Here is a 25,050-nt window from a genome sequence, read left to right on the forward strand (position 1 = left end):
TCAAAGTAAATGGGTGAACAAACTGTACACCTGATTCTACTGAAGAAAAAAAAAAGACATTTCTTATAATATTAAAGTCAATTTCAGGAAAAGAAGTTAGAGATCCAGGCCTCCCCCTCATTTGTGGGACCTGGAGAAATAGTCTAAATTTAGGCCTTCATATCACATGCTTAAATTTTTATTTTTCATCAGTGAAATTTATTCTGGAGTACATCTAACTTCTGCCAGTGTAATGAAATGGTTGTTTACACCACTAAGTTTGGGGTAGTTTTTAATGTATCAATACATAACTGGAACAGAATGGGGTACTGCCATTGTTCACATGCCTAAATATTTAAAAGATATAAATTGAGTTAACATATATATATGTAACATATATACATATAATCGATTGACATATATATACTATTGATACTATGTATAAAATAGATAACTAATGAGAACCTACTATCTAGCACAGGGAACTCTACTCAATGTTCTGTGGTGACCTAAATGGGAAGTAAATCCACAAAAGAGGGGATATATGTATATGTATTGCTGATTCACTTTGCTGTACAGTAGAAACTAACACAATATTGTAAAGCAACCATACTCCAATAAAAATTAAAAAAAAATTTTTTTAGGTCAAGCATGGTCTATGATCCTACATTGACAAATACAATTTCATAACAACTTGGAAAACCAAGTTAGAATCCTGAATTCCTAGACTACTTGGAGTTCCATGCTGGACTGTGGGGACTGAGGAAAGCACGCTTAAGCCTGTAGTCTGTGTCCATTCTCTTGCCACCCCTATTTCCATTTTGTATGATGAAGGGCTTTGTATACATTCAAGGAGATACCACTATCTACTCTCTGGCTTCCCCTCAGTGAGCCACCCCTTTGGGCTACGGTTGTGCACACCAGCTCACCTTCAAGAGGGAAGAGGCTTGAACAGATCTTGAAAGCAATCTTAAGACCTTTTATTTTTCCTACTGAGGATTACAGTCTTGAGTACTTGTACCCTGGCACTGACAGAGAGATATGAACATGCCATTTGCTTCATGTGAACATATTCCCTTGCTCCGTGGACTCCTCATGCCATGTTGGAAGGAGGGAGGGAGGGGTTCACTCTAAAGGGCGGGGCCTAGAACTTGTAGGGCCCAAACTTCCTGAGCATCTTATATGTGGGGCTTGTCAATCGCATTATTTTCAACCCATCACAGCACATTCAAGGTGTACCTTTTGACATGCATCTGTACCCCACCCCCAAACCTCAAATTGTTTCAACTCCTGACCTGTAAGGAAAAGTCATCTGGGGAAGTAAACGTGTCAATGTGTCAATAAACAGCCCTGCATGATGGGGAAAAAAAAGAAAAGGTATTGCCATCATAATGATAGTAAGTCTCCCAGTCTATGAACATGGGATATCTTTTCATTTATCTAAATCTTTCAGAATTTTCTTCAACAATGTTTTATCATTTTCAGTGTCCAAGTATTGCAAAAATTTTTGTGTTAAATTTATTTCTAAATTGTTTTTTATGTTATTGAGAGTGGAATTGTTTTTATAATTTAATTTTTGGTTTGTTGCTAGTGGATAAAAATGTAATTAATTTTGTATATTGCTCTTGTATCCTATGATCTTGCTGAACTTGTTTATTCTAGTACTTTTTTCAGTGAATTCCTTAGGATTTTCTATGTATAAGATTCATGTCATTTGTGAATAAAGACAGTTTTACTTCTTCCCTCTGTCTAAGCACAGCACTGCAGCTCTGCCCTCTACAGTTCATTTTTACCACAGAATGAGTCAAAGATATGAAGAAAGCCTGAAGACACCTTTCACAAATATTTGTAAATGGAAGTTCACTAATAAAGTTGAAGGAGATATATCAAAACATAGCCAGTCATTCTGAAGCTAGAAAGCAAACACTCCATATTGTATAGAATTAATGGGTGCACAGTCCTTTACCGAGTATTCTGTGTGACCAGAGAAGATAGCATATAGAGACTTTACCTTCAGGTAATTTAGTATACAGGTCTGAACATAAGAAACATAGACACAAAGAAGATAGCTTGCAGAAAAGTGCCACGCAATAGGTACTGCGAATCTTCTAGGAGGGAGGTGCCATTGTGAGCTATGGTAATCAATTAATAGGGGAAGTGAAATTTGAATGTGGTCTTGGAAAATGATTTTATGAGGAAGAGGAAGGAGTAAGTTACAGATGATATAAAACACAAGTGCAGATTTATGGTGGAGGGATTATAGAAAATGTATTTAGAGCTTTACAGAATGTATACATTAGATAAAATAATGTAATTGAGAATATCTGAAGATATGATTAAAAGTTAATCGTCAGGACAAAGTGTGGATGATTTGGAATGTTAAACTAAGGGATTTGGATTTTATCCCATAAATAAGTGGAAAAATTTAAAATTGCTAACCACCCTACAAAAAGAGTCATGGAACAATAATATTTGTTGATTAGATATAATCAAAAAGAAAGCAGGAAGACCATCTTTTTCATCCTTCACCCCTTCACTTTCTAAGTGTAAGGGCCACAGTAGGTAAAGGAAGCAGAAATATATTTGTTAAATCATTGAAATGAAGAATTTAAATATACGTTATGTAGACACGGGAAAACCAAGGAAATGGAAGAGCATAACTCCAAATTCTGATTCAGATTGACAGTGATAACTTTGACACAAATAGGGGAAACTTGACACAGGGAATGTGTCCTTTATCCATAGCCCCTGGGCTAGGAGAGGCGCCAAGTTTGCACAGCTGATGAGTGGTAGGGCTGGGATTTGAATTTACCTTGTCTGATTTTTAGAGACTATGCTTTTAACCAATGTTATACCTCCTTCCTGAAGTGTTTATCAATTCATGTAGAGACACAGATCCAGGGGATGCAGATGGGATGGTACAATTAGGGGAGAGATAGGTTGGCTAGGTCCTATTTTCCCAGAGTAGGATGGGGAAATCTACTCCTAGAATCATCTATCAAACCAAATTTCAAATATTCTAGGCACAGAGGACTGAAATGTTAGAATTCCTTATTTCGTAGTATGTTATTAATGACAGGTTTTGAAGAAAATAAACAGGGAACATACCTACACATAAATTATTACAGTTGGAAGTTACAGAAGAAATATTTTTAGTGAAAGAAGGTGGGAGTATGAAATGGGAGTCATATCAAGTGAAGTCTTTCATGACAGACATACACAAATGTGCAGTTAGTAAAGAAGGAACTGCAGCAGATTAGGAGCTTAAACTTGCCAAAGATCTGGTGCTAGAGATGAAAGAAAGGATTGAATTAAAGCTCTGGTGGAAAGGTTAGTCTGGATAATAGGCCTCTTGAAATATCCTGAATGGATGAGAACCAAGTGTAGGAAAATGTGAGATGGGGATAATTCATTCATTGAATTCAAGAATTCATTCCTTCAAGAACTGTGTTAGTCATAGATTTTTTAAAGTACATTCTTATCATGGTAAGTAACATGAATATTTCAGGATTCATCTGTTTTTTTTCTTGCCCTAATATTACATCTCTATTCTTATTTCCATCTGCCTCTCCCTCCCACTCCAATTATATGACTTTAAACAGTGTGTTTGCTGTAGGCTCTTGAATATGTATGTATATTTGAATATTATTTAAAATTTTATGAAGTGTTTTGGAATTTAAATGTTATATATATTTTTTATATTTTTTTATTCAACACTTGATTATTAAAAACTTTGTTCTTGTGTGTATCTCTATTTTTTTATGCTGCACAGTATCCATTATTTTCAGCAATATATATATATATATATATATATATATATATATATATATATATATATATTATTCTCATAGCACTGGGTCTTTGGTTCCCTGCAACAAAAAATAAATCTTTAATGAACATCATTACGTCCTTTCATAGATTTAAGTGGAAGTGCATCTGGTAAGTAGATCAGAAGTAGGATTGCTGTTTTGTAAGAATAAGTTTCATTTCTCTAAGTACTTAAGTACTTCCGGGTTGCTCTCCAGAATAGCTGCACCATCCATACTCCCATCAACAGTATATGTTATAATTTCCTGAAATTTTCTTTGATATCTGCTACTCTCTGAACTTCATCTTCTATCTTACTAATGTGCCCCTCAAATTTATCCCTTTTGCTATTTATAAATACCTGTATTTCATCCTTCATTTCAACAGATATGGTTTTCATACTCAACATGTATTTTAAGAGTGTTTATTTCTTTTTCAGGTTTCAAATATCCTCCCTTATATCTTTGAGAACATTTGATACACATATTTTAAATTATTGCTATTTTAGTACAATTATCTGGCTGTCTTTGCTGCATGTGGACTTTCTGCGTGGTTGAATTTCTCTGAGGTTTCATTTTGGTTTTGGTGATCCTTATCATGCTCAGGTGGAAAAAGAAACTGGGCAGAGGGCACGAAAAGTCTGTTCAAGGTTAATCCCTTCTTAGTCAGTTTAGAATGAGGGACACTTTAGGGGAATAGTGGGATTCTGCCCCTCTTTGTTTGCCTTCCTCCCCCATAACCATACCATTCTGAAATATGATGCATACATGCATCCTAGTTATTGCTTTTTAGCAAAAGTGAGCTCCCTCAGTTTTAATCACCAACCTAACTCCTGATGTGTGTGGTTGCAGGTTTAGAAGAGAATGCCCAGGGTTCAGATAGTTTTTCTTCATTTGTCATTATTTCCTCATTTTCCAAGCTGGGTTGAGTTTCACCCTATTGGAATTAACATCCTGCCTGGCAGACTCCAAAATGGCTTTGAAGGAGGTGGCGATGGTCTCTTTTTCAACTCCCCTCCTACTAGAATAGAAGCTCTATTTGGGCAGGAGTTTGCTGCTTTTGCTCTCTATTGAATTCTCACTACTTCAAAGAATACTCTGCACATAGCAGGTACTCTAAATTTTGAATGAGCAAGAAAAAAATGAATGCCAGGAAAAGAAATTGGATCAAGTAAAACCCTCCGCCTTAGCCTATTTTGTTATCCTTAGAGCCCACTTTTCTGCCTGCTGTTGTTCCTTTTCCACTCGCTAACCTCACTGTAGATCATACTCCAAGGACTTCTCACACACCTTTTATTATTAGATGCACCAGCTTTCCTCTTATCTGTGACATTCCTGGGGTTGTATTCACGGAATGGAGAACATATCATGTTAGTTTTCCATCTTATCAGAAAAAGCTGACTTTATTGAAAGTTCTCATGATATCCAAATCTCTCATCTATTTTCTTCTCAAGTTACTCCCACTTATGCAAATTTCTTTGAATAACTTTAAAATTTCAAGAGTCTAATCAATTATTAAGCCAGGGTTTATAATTGTCTCCTATAGGATGAATCTATGATGAATCTATTCCTTAGTGCATTTTCCTGAAATATAACACAGCCAGTGACAAAGCATCAGCAATTGGTAGCTACTGGATCCTCATTTCTGATCCCCCAAAATGGAGTTTGCCAACTACTTTGCTATATGAAAACAAACGTAAAAGTCACAAACAGTGAAATGAAATAAGTATTCATAGAAGCAGAGTACACTGGACAAAAAAGAAAAGTGGGATAAGAAAACATGCAGACACTGACTTAACCCTTAATCATTATATAATTCTGGTGAGCACATTGCTTCTGAGGCTGTTTTTACAGAGGTAAAATGGGGATAAAAAAGCCTTGTCTGCCTGGCTCACAGAAATTCTGTGAGAATAAAAAGCAATGGATGTTTATTAAAGTACTTTATAAACATTATAGAGCACCATAATTATCAAAATAAGAGGAATGTTTGCTTCTTTTTGTACCTACTTTCTGTTACAAATGCTTGTTTTTAAATTTTAATATTGTTTTTCTACTACTCAGTGATTGAACACTGACATTCATATATATATATATATATATATATATATATATATATATGCCTTCTGCAAAAAAAGGTTGTTATGGCCATAGAGTAATACATTTATGTGCTCAGTTTCTTAATTTAAAAAAATTCTATTTTGATTCCCTGGTAGAGAAAGTAATTGCATTCTAATTTAGATTTTGTGTAAATTATAATAATTTTTGGATTAAATAAGATAGTTCATGAGGCTATTTGTTGTTGTTGCACTGTTAAGAATACTTTTCATTTATGCAAACTTATTAATTGTTCCCTATCAGAAGTGAACCATCATCCAGGTAAATAAAGATTTGGTCTAAAAATCTTTGGTTTTGGTTTTCGAATTCATGCAATGCCATCGCTATCTTCTTTACAGTTTGGATAACTTATTCTAAATTACCCAGAAAAAAGAGGTTAAATAAAATAAGTATCTACAAAAACAAGAATGCAATTGGGTTGGTTTTTTTTTTCTTTCTTTTTTTTTTTTTTTTTTTTTTTACATTCTCTAAGTCTCAGGAAAAAATAAAAGAAAAACAAAGGAAAAGGAAATTGTACTCAAGTCACATAGACATCTAAAGTCTTTGACTTATGTGAGATCTTCTGTTTGGTAGAAGATATAGAGGAAAAGAGGATATTGAATTTCTGACAACATGCATGCTTAGTGCTTTGCTACCAATGAGGTGAGCACATATTTATTTATTTTTCCTGTGCTTTCTGAATTGAAACCAGTACATTATAAGCTTATCTTACAAATGCTTGCCAAAAAAAAAAAAAAACCTACCAAAAACAAAAGAACTTGCCATTTATTTTCTATTAGTTCTTTTTTCCCCTGAGGTGACTGCCCTACACAGAGCCATTTTAACTCCTCGTGTCTTTGACAGTGGGAACATCTTGACGTCACTCCAATTCCAATATGTTGGAAGAATCAAAACACATTTACTTTAAAATTCTGAAGCCTATTAATGATACCATAGAAATACATCTCTCTTATGAAAATTCTATTAATTTTACCTTTGTTAACATGTTTCAGTGCAACTATGTGATTAACGTTTCACTCTGTGCTGACTGCAGCTGTAGCAACTGCAGCTGCCAAGAAAAAGAGCAAAATATGTTTCAAGCCAAAGCAAACAGCAAGGCTGCCACAGATGCCTTATTCATTCATCTTTTATATCTTGGTTTGTTGTGCTTTTCTTTCTTATTCTAACTGTATAATGAAATACTATGATCACTGTCATCATCCCTAGATTAAAGCTGAGAGAAAGAAGGAAACCCTATCCCAGCACTGATTTTCAGCACCTTTCACTCTGGAAATTAAGCAACAAGGGGATTTTCATTTGCTTCCTCATTGGAAGCGGGCTGCTGTGCATCTACAGGGAAGGAAGCACAGGTCTCTGTCTGCATTCTGGGGTATTAGCAGCAGTAAGCTTTAACAGCAAGGATCTGAAGTATTTAAGCAGGTCATTATGGGGCAGATCCTGCTGGCCTTATCAGGAAGCTCTTACTAGCTTCTTGTCCACCGCAATTTCATTAAGCCCATAGATGGAATAAGCAATAGGAGAAAACACCAGAATGGGCATTGCTAGAGCTGGTGACACTTCCCGACGGCAATAGGCATATCAATGCCCTGATAACAATGCAGTGCTAGTGACCAATGAAAGGCTGCATTTAAACTAAGAATCTGAAAGTGTGAGTGTGTATGTTATTACCAGAGGACTTTCTTTTATTTACACTCTGTTGATTTCAGCTTGCTCTAGACCTTTGGTGTAAACAAGTTAAGCAGTAGTCAGGATTTACTTTTTTTCTCCTTTTACTTAGGATTGAAATTTGCTTACTGCAGTTTGAGATGTAGAGGCCACGACATGTGAACTCATGGTGAAAAGCCACAGAACAAGGGGAATTCATGAGTGAGAGGGCATGCTGAACTTACTGGCCTGCCTGACCTCTGCTGCAAATATTACTCACAGAATCAGTAGCATTCAAAATGCTGACAGAAAGATTGTAAGAGGTCAGCAAAGGGTGAACCTGCATGAGCATCTTGGTACTAAACCTTTGAGAATTATGATAAACTATTAGTTATATAGTGGCAACAACTGAAATGCAACTGTTCATTTAGTTCCCTTTTTGCTTTTTGACATGTGCCCAATTCAATAGTGAATAAGTTCTCTGTTGTAGAAAAAAATACAGAAGCTGCAGAAGATGTCAAGCCCTGGCATGCTTTAATAGGCAGTTGACAATGAATAAAAATAATTTGAAAAGAGAGTATCTTAGAGTATTCCAGCCTTGCTCCTCTGTCCCCTAGGGTTGCTTATCACTTACTGAGAATCACAGGGCCTCCTACCACTGTAATCTCTACTTTGTCCTCAGAGGATATGAGGATTTTCTAGAGTCAGTGGTATTTGATAGATTTTTCTATACACGGGGTAATGTCAAGCCAGGAAAATGCTGATTCATCAATTTCTTAAATATTTACTGTGCAGCTACTATATGCCAGGATTTGTGATAAGCACTGGGTAGACGGTAGACTTGTTTCCTGCCCTTTTAAGCTCAGTCCAGGAGGGAAAATGCAGGTTCAGATATAATGTGCTTATTGTGTTTTATGTTACAAACATCTTTTGGGGTTCTATCTTTATTTCCACCAGAGGAAGGGAATGTGTATCTATGGGATCTTTTTCCATATATTCATTTCATTTTAGGACAGCCTCACTTCTGGTTTCCCAATTAAAATTTATCTATACCATTTTTAAAGGGAATGAAGCTTATAAAATATGGAGACCTTCTTTAGGGAAAAGAATACAAGGTCCTAGCATGTGAGAAAATCTACCTATGAGTAATTGTCTAAAATTCTAGAATCCAATGTACTTACTGTGGTATATTCTGACTTCTTTTCTGAGTAGAAGAAACCTTATATTTCATACCGATTCCAAAGAAGGTTAATCTTTTTGTCTGGGTTATTTTTATTTTTATTATTATTATTTTTACAATTTATTTAATTATCTTTTATTTTTCTCCCCAGTTTTTATTTTTTCTTTCTTTATTTTTTTGGACTCACTGCATGTGGGATCTTAGTTCCCTGACTAGAGATTGAACCAGCTCCCCCCCGCATTGGAAGCACAGAGTCTTAACCACTGGACCGCCAGGGAAGTCCCATGGGTTATGTTTAGTTTTCAGCAAAATAAATGCATATACACGACAACCTCCAAATACTTTCATTAGAGCATGTAGTTCAAGTTCAGGATAACAGACAACTTACAAAACTGTTTTCTATTTGCATACTAGTTTATACATAAAAGTATACTTCATTTAGGGCTACATTACAACTTCTTAAGATATTTAAAAATATATATGTTGGATGAAAGGATAGAAGAACAGAAAAAAAAAAAAGAACAAAGGGAAGGTAAGTCAGACCTTTTGTTACAGTTCTTGAGCCAAAGGTAGAAATTTAAAAGTTGAATTAAAAAAAAATAAGCAAAGTTCAGTAAAGGCATATAGATCCATATTAAACAATTTAAATGTTATATGCCCACCTTATTTGGAGAAATTTTTAGGATATAAACATAGATAAGGCCCTAATTACAGTAGTTAGAATGATTAAAGAATATTGTGCCCCATACTATAACTTTCACACACATTTTGATTATTGTGAAGTATTTAGAATCAGCAGACTAAACATATAGATGATTTATTGTGAATTTTAAGTTTTGTAGGAGGCTATCAAATTTGGTATTAATTAAAGCAGTTTAAGAAAAAGTGACATTTATATCTGGTTATACTTCTGTAAATCCTATTTGAAGTATTTTTCTTATGACTTTCTCTCATCACTATAGCAAGATATTAAAAACCTACATTCTATAATAATATAATCAAGCAAAATCTTTTTTCCTCTTTCATAGTATTTTTGTTGAACTTTATTGGAGGAGAACACACATACAGAAAACATGACCTGTATACATACTGATCATAAATGGGCAACTTGATGAACTTCAAGTGAATGACACTCTTTGGTAATCAACATGCAGATTAAGAATCAGAACATTGTGCTTTCCCATGAAGACCTCATAACTTTCCTTTCTTGTTATTATTTACTTCCAACTTCCTTTCTGCCATCAAAGACAGCAATTACCATGAATTTTAAAGTTTAATTTTAGCAGTGAATTTTAGATTCCATTTGCCTGATTGTTTATATATATGTACACATGTGTATGTAACTCTTACTTTGATATAATTCAAAACTTACAAAAACCTGCAAGAATAATAGAAGGAACTCCCATACACCCTTCACCAGATTCGCTCTGATTAGATTTTGATGTATTGCCAGCTGTCTCTCTAGTTTTCCTTTCTGAACCATTTGTGAGTAAATTGAAAATGTTGTACAACTTTGAGCCTAAATACCTTATTGTGTATTTCCTAAAAACCAAGATATTCTCTTTTATAATTACATTCTATTATATAGTTACAATAGCATTATCAGAAACAGGAAATTTTATAGTATATTGTAGGGTTTTTTAAATTTTTAAATATACTAGGTTATCAATTATTTGTTAATGAATTAAACATAGACTTGAAACTAAACAACAATAACCAGGACCACTCTTTCTTTGTGGCATATTCTCAAGGAGAAAATAACAAACTTTAGGGAGCATGCTTCAAATTAATCATTTAACATGAGCTACAGCTACCAGAAAGCAATGACTTGCTTGGGTCTTCAGTGAGGTCCCTGGATTTCAACAATTTTTAAATTGATAGAAAAACCTGTCTCTGATTCCACCCCCTTTTTTTTCTTGATAGACAACAGAGTCCAATGACATTAAAAGTCATCTTCCTTTACCATTTATTCTGTTATCATTTGGTTTGTTGGTATAAATACTATTGATGACATTTCTTAAGGTACAAAGATGAACAACTTACCATTCCATTTTGAGTTATTTTGTATTCCTTAAGCTAAACTTTTTGAGAAAATGTGATGTCTAGCATACAATCCAGTACATAATACTTTGAAAAATAAAGATGAATAAAAAGCATCTTTGCTTTTAAGGAAATTCAAAACTAATAGAATGACAGACCTCTTGTATAAGAAAAACGTCTTATGTGTAGAAGAGAGCACAAGTGCACTAGGGATTGTGATGAGGGAAAAATCATTTCTACTTGGGTGATCAAAGAAGGATTTTTGAAAGAGCTGTCATTTGAGATGTGTCATGAAAGATATGTAGGATTACTATAGGTGATAATAGATGAAAGGCATTGAAAGGAATATGAGTCCAACATCACATAGGCAGAAAAATGCCAGGCAAATTTAAGGTATTGAAGAGTCTGATGGTTTAGCTGGGCAAGAAAGAAGAAATATTACTGGAACAATTGTAAAGGGCTATAAACAACTGGCTAAAGAATTTGTATATTAGTAGGTCTGGGGACAAGTGAACATTATTTTTATTTGAATAGGTGCTATATGCACATGATTCAAAAGTAGAAAAACTCTCCATTCTACCTTGTCCCTCATCTGCCCTATTCTCATCTCTTACCATGAATAAATGCTGTTCTTAGCATCTCACGAGTTTATGCACATGTAAGAATCAGTAATATAAGTTATCAATTTCCCTTATTTTGGCAGCACATTATACATCCTTTCTTGAAGAGCTTTCCACGTTAATACATATGGAGTCTTCTCATTACTTTTTTACAGTTATGGAATATTTCATCAAATGGAACTCATGATTTATTTAAGTAACACTGTATTGATGGTCTTGTTGCTTCTAGAATTTTCCAAATATATATGTTTTTGCAATGAATACATTTGTATATAAGTAATTTCACATGTAGGTTATTTAGGCTAACTTACCTAAGATGTAATTAAGTGGAAATGCATATACCCATTTTTCATTTTGGTAGCTATTACCAAGTTGCCTTAGATAGACGTGCACCAATTTATATTTCAACCATGGATTTGCATGGATGGGAGCACCTGTTTCTCTATGTGTTTGCAGAAGCTTGTGTTACCAAAGGATGTGTCATTCTGATTGGTGAAAGAATATTAACAAGCTATAGTTTTAATTACAGCTTTCTTACTATGAGCTAACTTGAATATCCTTTAAAAGTCACCTACATTTATTTTTCTATAAATTGTTTGCCTATATGCTTGCCTATTTGGTGGACTGTCAATCATAAGCTCATACATTTCTAGGAACACTTCCTATATTAGAGAAATTATACTATATACTGCAAATACTGTTTCTCAATTGATCACTTGTAGTTTCACTTTGTTTACAGGATTGTTTTCCCATGAAGAAGTTTTTTTTTTATCCTGTTCAGGGTTATCCATCTTTAATCTTATGGCTTCTGGACTTCAAGTCATAGTTAGATACACCTTAACCACTTTAAGGTCATCAAGGAAATGTCCCACATTTTATTCAAAAGCCTTCATTTTTTTTTTCTACCTTTAATTTTTTAATCCACTGGAAATAATCTTATTATAAGCAGAAAAAGATATGGATCCACTCACATTATTTTTCCACAAAATTGTAACTCATTTTCCTTCACTAATTTGAGATTTAGTATTCATCTATTTCTGGATTTTCTGTTCTTTTCCGTTCACTACTCTCTCTGTTCACGTACTGCAATTATTAATATATTTCACTTCTGGAGCATTACTACCAAATAACCTATGATATTTTAAACAATGAATTAGAATGAGAAGAGATAGGGAATGATGAATAGCTGAAACATGGTGATGGCACAGATTAGAAAGTAAGTGTGGTTTAGGAAAAGTACTGTGGTGAAAAGTACTTAAGATTTATTTGCTTAAGTCAAAGCTATGATAAAAATGGTGAACACTTTTATGACAAAGGAGTTACTGTTAGGAATATATTTGTTTTTAGAAGAAGAGATACTTTGGTAGCTCTCAACAAATGAATTTTATACTTTTACTACACTGATATTCAGGTTTGCATTGTATTTTATATCATCTCAGAATTCTTTGCTAATGAGCATTCTCTTTGTTGCTTTAACACAGCCTCTGAGAAGATTTAGCTTATCTCTTGTCCTCTTTTATCACTTCCTAGTTGTTATTTTGAAGCCCCTCTATTCTATAGGCTTTTGAGGCATTTAGGAGCTGAGGGATAAGAAGCAGGTCTGCTATCCATACTCTCTCTTTATCTGGAGGACACCTAAAAAATGTATATCCTTGTTGTTATAGACTGAATCATGCCTCCCCAAATTCATATGTTGAAGCCCTAATTCCCAGTCTGACTCATTTGGAGATAAGACCTTTAGAGAGGTAATTAAGGTTAAATGAGGTCATAAGGGTGGGGCCTTAATCCAATCCTCTTTCATAAGAAGAGGAAGAGGAGCCAAGCTGGGGTGGGCACACACTAAAAAAAGGCCACATGAAGACACGAGTGAGAAGGTGGTCACCTGCAAGCCAAGGAGAGAGGTCTCAGGAGAAACCAAATCTGCCGACACTTTGATCTTGGACTTCCAGCCTCCAGAACTATGACAAAATAAATTTCTCTTATTTAAGCCACCCCATCTGTGACACTTTGTTCTGGTAGCCTTAGCAGACTAATACACTTATAAATAGGCTAATGGCAAACTTCTTGGCAAACAAGCTAATGGTATTAGTTAATGGAAGAGTTCTTATCTATGGGGCATTTTTAGCAGAATGTACCTGGTTGCTTAGCATTCCTTATGTTAAACACACCTAGGATCCATGTACATATGGGGCATAAATTCCTGGAAAATATGTGCCTATTTGGATATTATATGGAGATGTTTCATAACGGATACTACTTACTTTTCATGTAAATAACATCCCAGAGTCTATCTGATGCAGTAAGAAAAGATCCAGAGAGTCCTAGATCTCTCTCTCTCTGCTTCTCCCTGGGCCTCTAGATCCTAGCCTTTTAGGTCCTCAAAATGATGAGCAAATCCCTGATTCTTATGAGCCTTATTTAACATTTTGATCATTTGTATTACCTCACTGATAAGTCTGAGGAATTATTTCATGCATAATATATAGGTTCTTAGATGAGTGCGTTAGATTTTTCCTATGTTAAGTTTATTTAGAAAAGAATATATGTCCACTATTAACTGATGACGAAACATAGAGCAATGACTTTTCTACATATCTAAGGCATTAAGAGAATTCAGATGTGGAAATTAGGCACAGTGACTGTACCTCAACAATGCACATCACCTTAACTGGTAGGAATATCCACTGAAGTAGAAATACTTTGATTTTACAGTGTAATCTGCCAAGGACAAGATATAAACTATCTTCAGTTTTATTCATCAAATAATTATTGTGTTGGAAGTGAGCCTGAGAGATCATATTTAAACAGTCTTTCTATTTCAAGAGCTTCCGATTATACATATCGAAAGAGAAAATTACTTAAGTATAGAACGTATCCAAAGGAACTTCCCAAACATCTTACAGTAACACATCACAGGGTCTAATAACCCTAACAGTCAAAATGATTTACTTAATGTCTCAATGTAATGACTCCTGTTGTAAATCTTAAAATTTCCTACTCTCCTATTCTCAGTGGAAAGAAGAGTTGCTTGCGATTTCAAGGCCCTTCCCTTATTTATTCATTTGCATTCTATGCCAGTGAATTTCACTGACACACACACACCCTCTCTCTCTCTCTTTTAATAATATGAGTAAAAGTTATCCCATAATGACATCAATCCACCTTGGTTGTTATAAACTACTTTTATGATGCTATAGACAGCACTACTTGCCTTTAAAACTAAACTCATGATATTCACAGAGATTTTGAAAACAGTTTAATGAAATATACAAAGTAATTATCTGAATGAAAAAAGAACCATCCTAAATTGGAAAGAACAACTTAAGTTTTGGATTTGTCATTAAGGAGTTTTATCTTGCCCACATCTCTATCTTTACCATCCTAGCCAGCTGTTAAGCTATACTATTTTTTTAAATTGAAGTATAGTTGATTTACAATATGCTATACTATTCTAAAAAATTATCATGGGAAGGCGACTCCATAACTTCCCTTGGTGTTATATGTAATGTTATTTACATTCAGAATGCTCTCTCCATGTCTAAACTAAAATATTTAGCTGTAATTCATGACAACTGTTTCCAGTTTCCCCTTTCTCCCTCCCCCAATCCTCTTCAGTAGCCTGCAGAATTGATATACTATCTGCTTTCCTCCTTTAATTTTACTTTTTTTATAACAAAGATGTCATAAGGTGCAGTATCTGAAACCGAAGTTTTTGTTTTAATGGTGAAAATGTCAAACACTGTGTAAGACCACTAAAAGAGATTTTTCACTGTGAGAGTCATTTTAGCATGAGTCAAATCACATGGCAGTCAATTTTATTCTCTGATTACACATACATATGCAATGAATTTAATCTGTGGGAGAAGCTCTTTCCTCTTTTCTTACCCTGCCTTATTCTTTTTTCTCTCAATTTTTGTATTCTCATTTCCACCTTTTTTCCTAAAGTATCTTTTGAGTAATGACTATGGGTTAGTCACTCTGAGAAACATGAACTTTACTCTATCAAAGGAATTTCACATAAATTATCTCTTTAGCCCTCTTTAAACATTTGCACTAGGGAAAAATATGTGAATCATCCAGTCCTATTTTATTGGAGCCAAAGTTAGTTGTGAGTATGTGTGTGTTTATTCATCTGATACAAACTATTACCTTTCCAAGTGAGTGTGAAGTTACATTCTGGTCTGAAATACAGACATACATGTTATTCTCATAAATCTGGTATGTATTTCAATTTTTTCCTCATTGTGGCATCATTGTGGAATAAAAAAAAATACACTGCAATGAGAGGAAAGAAATTTGATTCTGCAGCTAACTTAACACGTGAACTTGACCGCACTGATAGTCTTTACAGATTTAAATTTCTGTACCAGTAAAACAAAGGTATTTGATTTTACATAGTCCCTAGGATGTCTCTTTTCTCTGGTACTCTCTGAAGCTCTAGCTGATTCTCTGTCCTAGTCTACTACATGAGAGTAGCAGCAAGTGAAAACTATAATGCCTGACCACGAAGATTATCATATGATACTCCTTAGTGTCCATGTATAGAATTCCCTTTTTCGCTCTGGAGATAAAATTTGTGCTCTAAAATTTGTGTTCCAAAATTGATAAATATAAAACTAGCTTTCAACAAAAATTTATTACATGTGAATCATGTGAATCGATATGATTACTTGTTTTGGAAGATACCAGTCATATCACACAGCCTCTTGCTTCAAGAATCTTATCACTTGGTAAGTAATATAAAACAATTATACATATAACTGCCAGTAGGAAGCATTAAATGTCCGAAGTGATGGATAGGAAGAGAACTAAGAAGGAAGGGCCCATGCGAATGCTAAAATGCTAATAAGGCCCAGATCTCAGGTGATGGTGATGGGAGTAAATGAACTGAACAGGTTTCAAGTGAATTAAAATAAATAGGAAGCAAGTGAATTGAACAGATTTAAGAGAGAAACATGAAGGAAATAAACCTGTATCCAAGGGATCTTTCTATTTTTGAGTACATATTACATTTGAATCTCTTTCCTTAGTGGTGTGTGGTTAATCTTCCCTTTAAAATAGGTACAATAAACTTTCATCAAAATCTTGGATTTTGTAAATTGTAGAAGACAATAGCAGAATTATATGTCCTGTGAACAACAACTGTATGGATAATTTTGGAAACAAGGAAAGAGATTCTCTGAACTGTTAGAAACAAAGGATTTCTGTTTTCTTTCTTCTCTCTTACTTCCATTAAGGTTGTCTTTTCTCCTTCAAAGCTATATGAAATATTCTGAATACTAATGTGACAAAGTAAGATGCAATTCCCATATACTGTATTTGCTTATTGATAAATACCTAGTCCTTACCTTTAAGGATATTTAGACAATTCAGTTTGTCCTATAGCCTTGGGGTAGTCAGAAAAGTTAGGCACAATATTTGAATGCTTATCCCTCCTCTTTCACTGTTAGCTATCATTAATCCCTAATGCCTGGAATGGAATAAATTTCTTCTACAAAGGAAGCCCACAGGTCGTTTTTATTGGGAGCACTTTTTTTTTTTTTTTTACATGCACCACAATATATTCCATTATGTATTACCTCGTCTGAATGCAAAACTGTTTTATATGCAGATTTAAGGTAATGAGCACTCAACTTTAAAAAATGGCTCTGGTATCCTGTAGCTTCTCAATAATAATATACTCTTACATTCCAACAGAGAAGGATGGATTATGAGTTTTTCAATTTGCATTAGGCATATTAATTGCAGAGTAGGGCTTCCACATAAAATATCAATGTACTGGAACAAAACGTTAATGTACCAGAATATGAACACTTACATTCATTTCTGGAACTTTAAAAGGAATCATCCTTTTTTCTTTCTTTATTTTCTGTTGTTTCTATACCTCCAGAGATGGTACAGTTTTCTTGTGTTTTTTTTTTTTTTTTTTCAGTCAGTTAATGAGAACTATGTAACCTCTGTTTCTCCAAAAATCCCTAATTAGATTAAGTGCAGTAGGGTTTTTCTAGTCATTCTGCTGGGGAACAATACAACAAGCCATTAGGGAAAAAGTAATTTAGAGGATCTGGAGGAAGGTTATTTCAGAGTTGCTTTTAAGAAACATGATATGGAAGGTCAGCTTTATGTTGTATTTGGAAGCAGAGATGCACACTCAACTTTTATTTGCATTACATTATATTTCTCAACTGTGAAGAGACGACCTAAACTTGTAAAACTGTAATTGGAAGTTTTATAAGTAATTTTCAGCTGAGGTTTGGCACTGTAACTTTAACTGTAGAGAACTGTGTATTATGATATTTTATTTCAAGGAAGCACTTGAATTATACATGTTCTTGTAAGCATAAAACCAAATGTCCACTGAAAAATGAACAGAAATATAATAAACAGATGAGCAAAATCCTTGTGTTTTACTTATCTTAAAAGGTTTGATAACTAATATAAATTAGAGATCGAGATTGATTAGACTGGCATACAGATTTGAATATTTAAAAATACGTTCTCTACAATTTGTAATGTGGATGTCTTCCTATGTTGAAAAGATAAAGCCTCAAGAAGAGATAAAGCCTGAGATTTAAACACACAGACTACATTTTTTTTCCCCTGAAGCCTGTACATAAGATACAGATTCTAAGAAACTGATGAATATTCATGGCATGAAATTCTCATCTATTGTATCCTAAATTGTTACTTCTTTCCCACTATATTTTATTCCATATTCTTTTTGATGCTTAATGAAATTTGTGATTTTATTATCCCCAAACAACAGTAAAATGGGGACCTACATTTCAAAACCATTTGGAGAAAGACAATATTTGAGTTTACATGCTACAGCTGTAAGCAAGGAATTATCTCACTAGGAAAGAGAAGAAATACCACCCGTATAATCCAATAGGAGACTTGATTCATTTTGTGTCTGGAGCAACCTGTGCAATGTTACAAACTGAAATGAGTTTCCTTTTCAATCTTCAGGTGAAAAAAATAGTGAGAATGCCCTGTTTTCTCTGTCAATGTAAATTATTTTCTTAACTCTTCTTAAATCATGTGTGTTTGTATGTGCCTGTGTTTTATTTTGCAGTGGTAACTTTGACCTCCTAATATTATAAGGCTAAGTGTGTCATGGGACAAAAATGAAGGTAAGATAGACTTTTCTTAGCAATAAAATACAACCCAATCTATGTAAAAGTAATTTTCATACCTCATTAAAGAAAAAGCACTGGGCAACATGGATGTTCCTTTGCTATAGCATGTTGGCTGAAAAACAAGCATATATATATATATATATATATATATATATATATATATATATATATATATATATATATATATATGCTCAATGAGGACACCAGGGTAAATCACTGCCATATAAACTCTCCCTGTATCTGTTGGGTGCTAACATTTTGAGAAATGCTGAAAGTGTGTTATTCTCATTTTATATTACATATAGTAGGTGTATTTTACACTCAAGGAATTTGATTTCTAGTAAGAAAGCCAAATAAACTATTGCAATTATTTTATTTATGGGCAATTCTTTCAACCAGACTTTTATTTCCAGATTTTTTTTTCTTCTTGTTTGAAATGCTACATAACACAAGATGCTGCCTGTTTCTGTGCTTTTTTATATCGCATACATAGATGGAAAGTAGGTTCAAGTATCTCATTTGAAAATCTTTTAATTCCATCAGTTGAAAAGATAACACCTTTTCAGAATTTGCTTTTCTTGGTAAACATCACTAACAAAAGTGTAATGCTTAGGAAGGATACCATAAGTCTTAATTTGATACATAGAGCAATTTGAGTTTTTATGAACTTTTATTATTTAATAAAAATTGCTTTTGGATCATAAAGGATATTTTTAGAGGTAGTGATTAAATGCACCTGCCCCTCCTCCCAATGCATCTGCCTTCTATGGCCTCAGATTAAAATCAAATGAAAATTAACCTCAGGTTTAAAGTGATGTTAACTGAATTCAGGAATCTTACGATGTCCTTTACTTCCTTTGAAGCATCATTTGACAACACAAGTATAATTTCAGCATAGCTGTTGCCTTTTAGCTGTAGTTTTTATTTTTTAATTCTTGTGGGGAAAGGGATTTAATCTCTCAAACTTCGTTGGTAAATTACATTGATGAATGCATTCTGACAGGAAGCAATACTGAAATGAAAAGGACTCATGTGTAAGGGTGGGAATAACTATTCTAAGAGCTTTTTCATGGTGCTCGTTGCCAGGGAAACCACTGCTTTGTCTGTACGTGTTTGGAATGGCTGCCTCATTAGAACTCAGGCTCCCAGACAGTCACTTTCTGATACTGATGAAATGAAAGGGATGAACCTATTTCAGCTGATTAACTCCAAATTAAGAAGAATAGCATATTTAAAAGACAGATTTCTAAAAGCTAAACATGTAGAATTATAAGGAAACTGTAAATGTAGTATTGATTAGGCCTTTTCAGCCACTTTGTAAACTGGAAGAATATTTTTATTTTTTTTCCTCTCCCTTTGCCTATTTACATATCAATGAAAGAGTAAGCAAATGGAATATTATATATTAGTATCACCAAATAAACACTGGATGTGATAGATCCTGATATTTGCATAAATATGCACGTATTTCTCTTACTAGCAAGTCATTTTTTCCTTGCAGTGACTGACCTATGTCATGGCTAAAATATTAGCAGACCAGACTGAATTCATTGACTCAGGGGCATAATAGGTATTGAAAACCTGTGTTAGATACCCACACTGGGGTAGTTTTCATTTTTCTTGGAAGAACCAAAGCAGTGGCATACTCAGAAATTATATGAGTCAATATTAACAACAAAAAGGGCAATATAACTTATTATTGCTCTAAACATTTTTTTTTTAAAGGGAGCAAGCAGGCATGAAACAATCTCAAATTCAAGGAAGCTCAGACCAACTCACAATGTATCACAACTCACAACCAACTGCTCTTGCTATGAGACAAATTTCCTTTGGCAATTTGTTGGCATTTAAAATTTCTGGTTTTGATTCATGACAAAGAGATGAACCAGCAGATTTATAAACTCTTTTCTTTCAAACACAAGTTCTATAAATTGTTTTTTTTCTGTCATTCTATATAAGTATACTCAAGGTATTAGACTCTTTAATATTATTCTCTAACAATTTAACCTGAGGGGAAGGAAAAGATATACAAAATCCAGACAAATTTTACCCCACGAGATGTTTTAAATTTATGTCAAATACGTTAGCTTTAACCAAATTGACAATATTTTTTCCCCTACAGTACCATTTCAGGAAATGTCAAAATGATATTCTAGACTTTGCAAGCCTAGTTTTGATTCGCAATGTCAGAAATTTGGTTTTACACATGTTAAACTTAAAATGGCCATTAGACATTTAAGAAGAGATGTTGTTAAGAAATCTTTCACAAAGATAGAATGCACAAGACTTGGTTTTTAATTGAGTGTGGAATGAAAAGAAGGTGGGGATAAATTCAGGGTTTATCATGACTCCCAGGCCTGGATGAGTAAAAATTATTAACTTTATAGTTGTTCATTGAGATTGGAACTGTTAGAGCAATGGTTCTCAACCTTGGCTACACATGAGCATCATCTGGGAAGTTTTTCAAAATACTAAAGCCTAATATATCCACACCAAAGTAAAATTCAGAGCAAATACAACTACTAGGGATAAAGATGAACATTACATGATAAAAGAGTTAATTCACCAACAAGACATAAAAATCCTAAATGTGTTTGCACTTAACAGCATTTCAAAATACGTAATACAAAAACTGAAGGAAATGAAAAGAGAAAGAGACAAATCCACCATTATGGTTGAAAACTTTAGCACTCCTTTCTGAGTAACAGATCGAACATGTAGACAAAATATAGAAGGACGTAATGCCATCAACAAACTAGACCTAGTTGACATTTATGGACCACTCCACCCAACAATAATGGAAACACATTATTTTCAAGTTTACATGGCACTTTCACCAAGATACACCATATCATGGATCATAAAACGAACTTTAACAAATTAGTACAAGTTGAAATTTTATAACATATGACCTCAGATCAAAATGGAATTAAACTAGAAATCAATAACAAAAAGATAATTTAAAAATCTTCAAATTCCCAAAATTAAACCACACATTTCTAAATAATCCATGGATCAAAGAGAAAGTCTCAAGAGAAATTACTACAATTAAACTATAAACATATCAAAATTTGTGGGATGCAGCTAAAGAAATGCTTAGACAGAAATTTCAGCATTAAATGCTTATATAAAAACAAAAAACCAAAACAAACAAAAAACCCCAAAATACTAGAGCCTAAGATCCAACCTCAGAGATCTGTATTCAGTTGATAAGGGATGGTATTGATAAGGTCTAGAATGGTATTTTAAAATTGCTCCCCTGGTAATTCTAATGTGAAGCCAGACTTGAGAAACTTTACAGAACTCATCATGGTGCTGCTCAACAGGCCTGAACATTAGAGGCACCTGAAACATTTTTAAAAGCCCAATACCCAGGTAGAATCCCAGATTAGTTAAACCAGCACCTGTGAAAGCAGGGCCCAGAATTTTAAATTTCTCCAGGTGATACCCATAGGAGTCAGGGTTACAAATCATGATACTAGAGCAAGAGAAGTTTAGGTGAAGAGCTGGTTTTAGAAAGAAATATTAAATTTGAATGGGAGCTGGGACTCTCAGCCTGAATGAAGTCCTTAGACACTTGAGTATAAATCAAACTGTAGAGCACAATCTAGATATAAAAAAGTGGATTATGGGAAGATTTTTATAATAATGGAAAACTGAGGAGAGGAGGGATTCATTAGTGACCTTATAAAGAAATTAGAAAAAGGGGGCCAAGAGCAGAAGCTTGGTAAACACTGACCTTTAAGAGGAGGGAAGAGGGAAAAGAACCAGAACTGAAAACTAAGAAAAACAAGAAAGGGATTTGGAAACCTGAGACATTATGAACCCAGGTTATTCCTATTCTCTCAACTCTCTCTCTCCCTCTCTCACTTTCTCTCACTCTGTCCCCCTTCCTCCCTCTTCACTCCTCTCCAGTCTCTCTCATTGGACATTTACTACTCCTTTCTACTCTAAATTTTGCTTTTATCATGGATAATATCTAGGTTGATAAATATAATTTCAGATTCTTTTGACTTAAGTTTATTTTCTCCCACACCTCACATCATAGAACTACTTGGTTTGCAGTGTCCATAACACTTCTTGAATATTACTTCACTCCAAACTATTTCAAATTACATTAACCTTTCATCTATTCAAATGATGGTCTATTTCAAGCAGATTTATGCCAGTATTCTCAATGTTTAAGTCTTTTGTTCTTTGTCATATTTTCCCTGATAATGGCAAGTATTGGCTCTTTCTCAACACTCTTTTCCTCATATATCTTGATATTAAAATTTCATTGGAGAAAATCACATATTTATATAGATTATGGTGCCCTGAATCTCACCTAGTCAATATGAACTACTTGAAAGTTATCTTGAGCAGTTACCTTTCCCCATGTGAGTTATTCCAAATTTTTACCAATGTCTTCAAATCCCTTATTACTGCCACTCCTACTGCAGAAGGTAAATATAATCTTAGCAGAAATTGTGGCTATCATTCAAATTCCCTCAACTTCCTGTCCTAATCTCCTTATGTAACAACTACAAAAGAAAAAACAACAGAATTATAATTGTACTCACTTTCACTCCTTTTTCTACAGTCACAGAGGATAAGCTGTTCATTTTCTTTTCAGGGATGATTTCTCCACCAGTGATCCTGATTTCTATACTTTCATTTCTTCCATAACCTGAATTCTAATCTCAAATATTTTCAATTTCTGTTGATAATATTTCCTATCGCATCAAGTCTTTTATTTTCCCCTCTCGTTTCCTCTCCTTCCCTTTGCAGCCAAGCTCTTGAAAAGAATACTCCACGCAATGGTTTTCAAACCTGACTAAATATTAGAATCACATGGGGAACCTTTTGAAGCTATTGGCAACCAATCCCCTTCCCCAGAAATTCTGACGCAATTTCTCTGGAGTAAAGCACAGGCACTGGCGGTTTTTAAAAACTCCCCATGTGATTCTAATATCTGGCCAGCTTTGAAAGCCACTGTTCTACTAACTCAGACTACAGTTGCTCATTCCCTACTCCAATTAGTTTCTATTTCTGTACTTCTCCTGAAACTGTTCTCTTAAAGGGCACCAATATCTACTTGATTTCCAAGTCCAGCTAAATATTTTTAGTTTTCACATCAACTTTTCATACTGAGCCTCTGTCAAAACTGACCACCCTACTTTTCTTCAAAAGTTTTTGCTTTCTATCATTTGCACTGCTGCAGTGAAATCTTGCTTATTACTTAGCTTTTTGCTGATCTAAGTATGGGCCATGTAACAATGAAACCAAAACGACAGATTTCTTGTGTTTGTTTTGTAAATATAAAAAATAACTGTTCTATATGTATGCTTATGTGCTAGTGGAGGATTTCCTTCAAGTGAAGCTTCACTTAAGAGGATGGAGTGATTCTTCATTTAGCGAGTTTAGTTATGATAAAATGCTAAGAAGTAATATACATGTTGAAGCATCACAACAGAACTGTAGGAGTCCATATTTAATACACTAGCTTTAAAAAGTCTAGATTGTATGACATTTTATTATATAAAATCACTGCCTTAATTTTTTTGTTCAAAAATGTTTTGAGGGCTTCCCTGGTGGCGCAATCGTTGACAGTCCGCCTGCCAATGCAAGGGACACAGGTTTGTGCCCCGGTCCAGGAAGATCCCACGTGCTGTGGAGCAGGTGGGCCCGTGAGCCATGGCCGGTGGGCCTGCGCGTCTGGAGCCTGTGCTCCACAGCGGGAGAGGCCACAGCAGTGAGAGGCCCGCGTACCGCAAAAAAAAAAAAAAAAAAAAAAAAAAAAAAAAAAAAAGTTTTGCATACCATAAAATATTGACAGTTTATATAAGACATGGATTTGAAGCCAGAGTTTAGAAATAGGAACACTAACTGGGAGATTATTTCATTAATCAAAATGTAGGGGATAAAGGCCTTGGGTAAAAAACTTGAAAGTAAATGTAGATAAGATGAGACAAATGTGAAAGTGATTGAAGTCATAAGTGGAAGAACTCAATAATAGATTAAAATTTACAGTGAAGAATAAAGGGGGAAATATGATTTCAAAATATTTAGCCTGGCAATGGAAAGATTTGTATAACAAGTGACATTATAAGATATTTAAAAAACAAGCACAATGATTTGGGATGGGAGACATGATTTCCAGTTAATACCATTTTGAACCTAATGGCTGGCCATTTATGTGAGTCAGTGCCTTGTCAACGTGGGACTGCAGTAGATGGGAAACACCAGGACTGGATATACTATTTTAAGTGTCATCCCTACAGAACTGGACATTCAAATCTTAAGAGTAGATGAGATTTCCAAGTGGGTAATTATAAACAGTAACAGTAAGAGAGACAGAGAATGTTGAGAAACACCCTCATTAACGGAAGATGCAACATGGTGTGATAAGAGAACATAACCTCTGAAATCAGACTGTATTGTGTTTGTATTATGGTCTTAGCTCATACTAATTATATGATCTCACATTTTTATCTTAACTAGTTAGCTTCATTTTAGTCATCTATAAATTAAGGATGATATCTTTC

General features: G+C 34.2%; 1 long non-coding RNA gene across 1 annotated transcript in view; it reads right to left on the reverse strand.

Moving 5' to 3' along the window:
* Positions 1 to 23,294, reverse strand: part of LOC132489286 (uncharacterized) — a 409,107-nt gene extending 385,813 nt beyond the window's left edge. The window contains exon 1 of the long non-coding RNA XR_009531851.1: positions 23,086 to 23,294. This is a non-coding gene — a long non-coding RNA (uncharacterized LOC132489286). The remainder of the gene's footprint in view (positions 1 to 23,085) is intronic.
* Positions 23,295 to 25,050: the final 1,756 nt, after the last annotated feature.

Source organism: Mesoplodon densirostris, chromosome 4 (assembly GCF_025265405.1).
Source record: "Mesoplodon densirostris isolate mMesDen1 chromosome 4, mMesDen1 primary haplotype, whole genome shotgun sequence".
Lineage (NCBI taxonomy): Eukaryota > Metazoa > Chordata > Mammalia > Artiodactyla > Ziphiidae > Mesoplodon > Mesoplodon densirostris.